Raw genomic sequence first — 9,054 nt, forward strand, 5'->3', positions numbered from 1 at the left:
TATTTGTTTTTTCATACAGTTGAAGTCGGAAGTTTACATACACTTAGGTTGGAGTCATTAAAACTCGTTTTTCAACCACTCCACAATTTTCTTGTTAACAAACTATAGTTTTGGCAAGTCGGTTAGGACATCTACTTTGTGCATGACACAAGTAATTTTTCCAACAACTGTTTACAGATAGATTATTTAACTTAGAATTCACTGTATCACAATTCCAGTGGGTCAGAAGATTACATACACTAAGTTGACTGTGCCTTTAAACAGCTTGGACAATTCCAGAAAATTATGGCATGGCTTTAGAAGCTTCTGATAGACTAATTGACATCATTTGAGTCAATTGGAGGTGTACCTGTGGATGTATTTCAAGGCCTACCTTCAAACTCAGTGCCTCTTCGCTTGACATCATGGGAAAATTAAAAGAAATCAATCAAGACCTCAGACAAAAAAAATTGTCTGTTTCATCCTTGGGAGCAATTTCCAAATGCCTGAAGGTACCACGTTCATCTGTACAAACAATAGTACGCAAGTATAAACACCATGGGACCACGCAGCCGTCATACCGCTCAGGAAGGAGAGGTATGAGCTGAATGGCCGATCAGCAAGGAAGAAAACCCCCATTAAAAAAGCCAGACTACGGTTTAAAACTGCACATGGGGACAAAGATCGTACTATTTGGAGAAATGTCCCCTGGTCTGATGAAACAAAAACAGAACTGTTTGGCCATAATGACCATTGTTGTGTTTGGAGAAAAAGGGAGAAGCTTGCAAGCCGAAGAACACCATCCCAACCGTGAAGCACAGGGGTGGCAGCATCCTGTGGGGGTGCTTTGCTGCAGGAGGGACTGGTGCACTTCACAAAATAGATGGCGTCATGAGGATGGAACATTTTGTGGATATATTGAAGGAACATCTCAAGACATCAATCAGGAAGTTAAAGTTTGGTCACATATGGGTCTTCCAAATGGACAATGACCCCAAGCATACTTCCAAAGTTGTGGCAAAATGGCTTAAGGACAACAAAGTCAAGGTATTGTTGTCACAAAGCCCTGACCTCAATCCTATAGAAAATGTGTGGGCAGAACTGAAAAAGCGTGTGCGAGCAAGGAGGCCTACAAACCTGACTCAGTTAGACCAGCTCTGTCAGGATATGTATATATGTAAACTTCTGACCCACTGGGAATGTGATGAAAGAAATAAAAGCTGAAATAAATCATTATCTCTACTATTATTCTGACATTTCACATTCTTAAAATAAAGTGGTGGTCTTAACTGACCTAAGACAGGGAATTTTTAATAGGATTAAATGTCAGGAATTGTGAAAAACTGAATTTAAATCTATTTGGCTAAGGTGTATCTTCCGACTTCAACTGTATATACAGTTCATCTATAGATATAAGAAGCCTTTTTATCACCCTTTTTTAAATGAAACTTTCTCTTCAGTCAAGTAGCACATGTTTTAGAATTACATACAGCGGCAAGAAAAGGTATGTAAAACCCTTTGGAATAACCTGGATTTCTGCAAAATTGGGCATCAATTTTGATCTGAACTTCATCTAAGTCACAACAATAGACAAACATAGTGTGCTAAAACTAATAACCCACAAATTATATTTTTATTGACTATATTGAATGCATAATTTAAACATTCACATTGTAGGTTGGAAAAAGTATGTGATCCCCTAGGCTAATACATGTAACTTCTCCAAAAGCTAATTGGAGTCAGGAGTCAGCTAACCTGGAGTCCAATCAGGGAGTCGAGACAGTAGATTTTGGTTAAAGCTGCCTTGCCCTATAAAAAACACTCACAAAATTTGAGTTTGCTATTCACAAGAAGTATTGCCTGATGTGAACCATGCCTCAAACAAAAGAGATCTCTGAAGACCTGAAATTAAGAATTGTTGACTTGCATAAAGCTGGAAAGGTCTACAAAAATATCTCTAAAAGCTTTGATGTTCATCAGTCCACAGTAAGACAAATTGTCTATAAATGGAGAAAGTTCACTGTTGCTATTCTCCCTAGGAGTGGCCGTTCTGCAAAGATGACTGCAAGAGCACAGTGCAGAATGCTCAATGAGGTTAAGGAGAATCCTAGAGTGTCAGCTAAAGACTTACAGAAATCTCTGGAACATGCTAACATCTTTGTTGACGAGTCTACGATACGTAAAAAAAATTAAACAAGAATGGTGTTCATGGGAGGACAGCACGGAAGAAGCCACTGCTGTCCAAAAAAAAAACATTGCTGCACGTCTGAAGTTTGCAAAAGTGCACCTGGATGTTCCACAGCACTACTGGCAAAATATTCTGTGGACAGATGAAGCTATAGTTTCGTTTTTTGGAAGGATCACACAACACTATGGGTGGAGAAAAAAGGCACAGCACACCAACTGGGGCGGCAGGGTAGCCTAGTGGTTAGAGCGTTGGACTAGTAACCGAAAGGTTGCAAGTTTGAATCCCCGAGCTGACAAGGTACAAATCTGTCGTTCTGCCCCTGAACCAGCTTCACCCACTGTTCCTAGGCCGTCATTGAAAATAAGAATTTGTTCTTAACTGACTTGCCTAGTAAAATAAAGGTAAAAATAAAATAAAAAAACTGCACTTTATGACCAACCTCATCCCAACTGTAAGGTATGGTGGAGGGAGCATCATGGTTTGGGGCTGCTTTGTTGCCTCAGGGCCTGGACAGCTTGCTATCATCGACAGAAAAATGAATTCTCAAGTTTATCAAGACATTTTGCAGGAGAATATTAGGCTGTCTGTCCGCCAATTGAAGCTCAACAGAAGATGGGTGATGCAACAGGACAACGACCCAAAACACCAAAGTAAATCAAAAACATAAGAAAATACGCCTTCTGGAGTGGCCCAGTCCTGACCTCAACCCGATTGAGATGCTGTGGCATGACCTCAAGAGAGCAGTTCACACCAAACATCCCAAGAATATTGCTGAACTGAAACAGTTTTGTAAAGAGGAATGGTCCAAAGTTCCTCCTGACCGTTGTGCAGGTCTGTTCCACAACTACAGAAGACATTTGGTTGAGGTTATTGCTGCCAAAGGAGGGTCAACCAGTTATTAAATCCAAGGGTTCACATACTTTTCCCACCATGCACTGTGACTGTTTACACAGTGTGTTCAATAAAGACATGAAAATGTATAATTGTTTGTGTGTTATTAGGTTAAGCAGACTGTTTATCTATTGTTGGGACCTAGATGAAGATCAGATAACATTTTATGACCAATTTATACAGATCCAGATATTTTCAAAGGGTTCACATACTTTTTCTTGCCACTTGGGATCTTAATTTGACCAGTTTTGTCGCAGGAGTGAAATATCCCTGCAGCAGGACGATTAGATATATTTTTTTTTAAAGTTAGAATTTCTAACAGGAAATTAGGCTACAGTAAGCTATAGTTGGATTTTGGATACAAGTTTTAGAATACCTACTCATTCAAGGGTTTTTATGTTTACTATTTTCTATTTTCTACATTGTAGAATAATAGTGACGACATCAAAACTATGAAATAACACATGGAATCATGTAGTAACCAAAAAAAATCTAAATATATTTTATATTCTTCAAAGTAGCCACCCTTTCCCTTGACAGCTTTGCACACTCTTGGCAGTCTCTCAACCAGCTTAACCTGGAATGCTTTTCCAACAGTCTTGAAAGAGTTTCCACATATGCTGAGCACTTGTTGGCTGCTTTTCCTTCACTCTGCAGTCCGACTCATCCCAAATCATCTGAATTTGGTTGAGGTCGGGGAATTGTGGAGGTCAGGTCATCTGATTCCGTCACTCTCCTTCTTGGTAAAATAGCACTTACACAGCCTGGAGGTGAGTTGGGTCATTGTCATGGTGAAAAAGAAATGTAAGCCCAAACCAGACGGGATGGCGTATCGCTGCAGAATGCTGTGGTAGTGATGCTAGTTAAGTGTGCCTTGAATTCTAAATAAATCACAGTGTCACCAGCAAAGCACCCCCACACCATAACACCTCCTCCAACATGCTTCACGGTGGGAAATACACATGAGGAGATCATCCGTTCACCCACATTACACCTCATAAAGGCAAAGCGATTGGAACCAAAAATCTCAAAATTGAACTCTAGACCAAAGGACAAATTTCCACCGGTCTAATGTCCATTGCTCGTGTTTCTTGGCCCAATCAAGTCTCTTCTTCTTATTGGTGTCCTTTAGTAGTGGTTTCTTTGCAGCAATTTGACTATGAAGGCCTGATTCACACAGTCTCCTCTGAACAGTTGTTGAGATGTGTTTGTTACTTGAACTCTATGAACCATTTATTTGGGCTACAATTTCTGAGCCGGTTAACTTAACTTATTAACTTATCCTCTGTTTTCATCAAGGCAAAGGGTGGCTATTTGAAGAATCTCAAATATAATATAATATTTTTTGGTTACTACATTATTTCACATGTATTATTTCATAGTTTTGTTGTCTTCACTATTATTTCTACAATGTAGAAAATAGTAAAAATCAAGAAAAACACTGGAATGAGTAGGTGTCCAAACTTTTGACTGGTACTGTAAATCACGAGGCTCATTTGAATTTGTCAACAACAACAGAGTGATCAAATTAAGATACTATATCTGTACACACACATCGCACAATTAACAGATCACATTGTACACATCACACTGCACATATCATACTGCACCCTGCACAGATCACATTGCACACTTCAGGTGAAGGATGGTTTTGCTTTTAAGTAAAAATGGACTTCCTCTGCTCTCTATCACACCTGTGTGTGTGTCAATGTGTCAGTGATGTAGAAACCAAACCAACAGCAATGATATTTAATTATTATTTGCGTTTCATTGAATAAAGGAAATAAAGGCTATTCTAAATACCAATTCAGAGATTAAAGCTACCTCAAATTGACAAGTAAAACGTAAAAGGCAGGTTTCCCAGACATATATCAAGCTTAGTCCTGTACTAAACACATATTTAAATGGAGATTCTCCATTGACCTTGCTTTCTAGTCCAGGACTAGGCTTTTATCTGTGTCTGGGAAACTGTCCCATGGTGATGGAGGAATAAATGTAATACTTGTAGATAAGGGTAGCTGTCTTTTCAGGTTTCTCTCTTTGAACAAAGCTGCACACTGAGGGGGGGTATTGTTTTTGTAATGATATATCATATATCAGTGATATGTTTTTTAAATAATAGAACTCACAAGTCATCCTTTATTTTCTCACATATCACTCATATATCAGTTATCCTCTTCTCTTCGAAGATATATATTTTTTTTTTGCACACACAACCATCCAACCTCTGAATGGTTTGTCCTCTGGGTTTTGCCTGCCACGCCACATAAGTTCTGTTATACTCACAGACATGATTCAAACAGTTTTAGAAACTTCAGTGTTTTCTATCCAAAACTACTAATAATATGCATATCTTTTCTTCTGGGGATGAGTAGCAGGCAGTTGAATTTGGGCATGCTTTTCATCCAAAATTCCAAATGCTGCCCCCTATCCTAGAGAAGACAGGCTGGTTGCTCCTAAATGCTTGAATGGGCACCTTCCCTTATCTGTCTACCTGTCATGCTGCACCCTGCCCCTTCATGCCCACACACACAAACACACGCCAGTATTACCCCACTTCCGCTCTCTATACTACCGTCACCAAAGAGTTGATTCTGCCTAACTGCTCTATCTGGCTCAGTGCCAAGCCTGTGTGTGGAGGAGATAGGAGTTTGCTCAAGAGCGATGTGCTTGCACGGTGGGAAACTGTACTATTGATGCGCGTTGACTTCACAAGAGGAATGCTGTCCACACATTGAAGCTAGAGGACTGATTAACAGGAGAGGATCTGTGAGTATTTACCATATGTGCTTTGGAATTTGTTTTCAACCGAGTTGCTTCAAGAGAGCTTATATTTTAACATCCATTACGTCTGCCACAGGGCAGATGTTTTTTTTCTACCCATCTCAAATGATTTTACTTGCAGAAATGGAGCGTTGCAGAATCGAGACTTCAGAAGTTGCTTCTGATGCAGTGCCTTCTATGCTCCTGGACTACTGAGCAGGAGGTGTGAGGACAGTGTCTCCCTGATAGGCAACTCCTTCACGGTCCTGCTGGGCCTCCCCTCCAACCTGCTGGTGCCTCGATCTACGGTAGCTGCCTCTTCCTCATGGTTGTGACGGTGGGCCGCTACCTCAGCATCGCCTTTCCAATCAGCAACAAGCTGTACCGGCAGGGCTGCATCTCCTACTTCATCAGCGCCGCCTTGTGGTCTGGGTCTGGTGGCAGAAGGCGGGGTGGCTTTGTGTCCACCTCCAGCCGTAACACGTCAGTCTGCTTTGAGAACTTCATCCAGGACCGGCTAGACCTGCTGCTGCTGCTGCGCTTGGAGATGGCACTCCTCCTCTTCTGGCTGCCACTGGTCGTGACCACCTTCTACACGCTACGCTGAGTGGCTCTGGTGTGGCGGTCCTGCCCACCATAGAAAAGAGTCGCAACCTGGCCACAGCTATCTCCACTCTGGCTGTGTTTGTGGTGTGCTACACACCCTACAACGCCTCACACATTGTGGGCTTTGTGCTGCAGTTGAAAGTCCACTAGAGGACTGAGACCATGCTGTCCAGCTCCTGTAACGTCTTCCTGTGGTCATGCTGATGCGGTCTCCGGCAACGCCCCACAACCTCATGGGAAGGCTCTGTGGTAGGCCCAGCAGATACACCCGGACAGAAGGGTGCCACCACCATGGTAGCAACACCATCACATGGGACCCTCTGGCAAATGTGAGGGGAGTGGCGTCGCTGACCGACAGTCAGACCGGAGCAAACATTTCCAAGTTAAATCAGGAATAATCTGTACAAACAAGACATGCAAGATGTGGGAGTGGGAAATAGTTAAGGACAAAATTATACTCTATGCTTTCTATGCTCTGAAATCTTTAGAAAGCTCTTGATAACAAACCACAGTGATCATATGAAGAACCTTTGTTGCTTATGAGAGGTGGAAAGATTTTTACAGGTGGAAAGGACATTTACCAAAAGTGTTCTGAGATGAGCTAGTGTTGAGCCCTCTACTGTGATGGTCTGGTCTGGATTGCGCCACCAAGAGTGAGGGCAGGAGAACTATTATCAGCTGAGTGACTAATTACAATGGAGACGTTGTTTAAAAAGTCAGATTCATAAAAATAGTTTGAATGTATTCTGGTATATTTTTCTATTTACTGTAAGAAACTGGGTATCTTTCTTTTTTTCTTTTTTTCTTTTAATTTTGCCCCTTATTCGTAGCCATTATCCATTTCCTTTGTACAGGTGTTGTAACGGTCGTCGTATGAAGGAGAGGACCATAGCGCAGCGTGGTAAGTGTTCATCTTGATTTTTAATACGAATAGTGAACACTGAAACAAAAACAATTAAACGACAAACGAACAGTCCTGAACGGTGAAATAAAACACAGAACCGAAAATAAACACCCACGAAACACAAGTGGGAAAAGGCTACCTTAAGTATGATTCTCAATCAGACACAACTAACGACACCTGCCTCTGATTGAGAACCATACCAGGCCAAACGCAAACGCAAACACAACATAGAACATAGACAACCCACCCAACTCACGCCCTGACCATACTAAAACAAAGACATAATAAAAGAACTAAGGTCAGAACGTGACAGGTGTTCCTGAAAATAATCTTCAAACACTTCAATAGAAATGAAAGAAGTAGCAGAACTTTGTCATTATAAATCTACCATGTAATATCTTAGTTTGGAGTCATGACAGGAAGTGAATGAGACAGCAATGTCAGCTGAGATGTTAGTTGAATAATTCCGTTCAGATAGCTGTCTCCCAACAGTTTTGGGTTGAAAGGTCAGTATATCATTATGCTCTCCTCTCTCTTGTAATGACTGCAGCGCTAACAAAAATAATGTGGTGATCGATGGTATCAAAAGCAGCACTAAGGTCTAGGAGCACTAGGACAGATGCAGAGCCTCGGTCTGACGCAATTAAAAGATAATTTACTACCTTCACAAGTGCAGTCTCAGTGCTATGATGGGGTCTAAAACCAGACTGAAGCGTTTTGTATACATTGTTTGTCTTCAGAAAGGCAATGAGTTGCTGCGCAACAGCTTTTTCAAAAGAAATTGAGAGGAATGGGAGATTTGATATAGGCCAATAGTTTTTTAAATATTTTCTGGGTCAAGGTTTGGCTTTTTCAAGAGAGGCTTTATTACTGCCACTTTTAGTGAGTTTGGTACACATCCGGTGTATAGATATCCATTTATTATGTTCAACATAGGAGGGCCAAGCACAGGAAGCAGCTCTTTCAGTAGTTTAGTTGGAATAGGGTCTAGTATGCAGCTTGAAGGTTTGGAGGCCATGATTATTTTCATCATTGTGTCAAGAGATATAGTACTAAAACACTTGAGTGTCTCCCTTGTTCCTAGGTCCTGGCAGAGTTGTGCAGACTCAGTACAACTGAGCTTTGGAAGAATACACAGATTTAAAGAGGAGTCCATAATTTGCTTTTTAATGATCATGATCTTTTCTTCAAAGAAGTTCATTGAGGAATGCTGCTTTTTAGTTAGCTTTGCGACAGTATCGAAAATACATTTTGGATTGTTTTTATTTTCCTCAATGAAGTTGGAAAAATAGGATGATCGAGCAGCAGTGTGTCACGACTCCCGCCGAAGTTGGCGCTCGGCGGTCGTTGTCACCGGCCTACTAGCCGCCACCGATCCCTTTTTCCTTTCGGTTAGTTTTGTTTCATTAGTTACACCTGTTCCTATTTTGTGTGTTCTTGATTTGCTTCCCTATTTAGCGAGTGGAATCCGCCCCTTTGTTGTTGTATGGGATTACATTTGTGTCGTTGGTGTTGTTTGTTCTCCGGACCGTTGTTACCCTGTGTTTTGAGTTGGTCAGTGTTTTGCGCCCTGTGTGTTTGGGCATTTACTTTTGGTGCCGGATTAAAGTGCATCTTTCCCCTGGAACTCTCTGCGCCTGATTTTTATCTACACACCTAGTCAGCCGTGACAGAATCCCGCACCTCATTATGGAATCAGCAGGAGCAGCCACACTTCCTCTCC

General features: G+C 41.4%; 1 pseudogene; it reads left to right on the forward strand.

Moving 5' to 3' along the window:
- Positions 1 to 5,722: 5,722 nt before the first annotated feature.
- On the forward strand, positions 5,723 to 6,825 carry LOC149970310 (free fatty acid receptor 2-like; annotated as a pseudogene).
- Positions 6,826 to 9,054: the final 2,229 nt, after the last annotated feature.

Source organism: Oncorhynchus mykiss, chromosome 30 (genome assembly GCF_057628025.1).
Source record: "Oncorhynchus mykiss isolate SJ-2025 chromosome 30, ASM5762802v1, whole genome shotgun sequence".
NCBI lineage: Eukaryota > Metazoa > Chordata > Actinopteri > Salmoniformes > Salmonidae > Oncorhynchus > Oncorhynchus mykiss.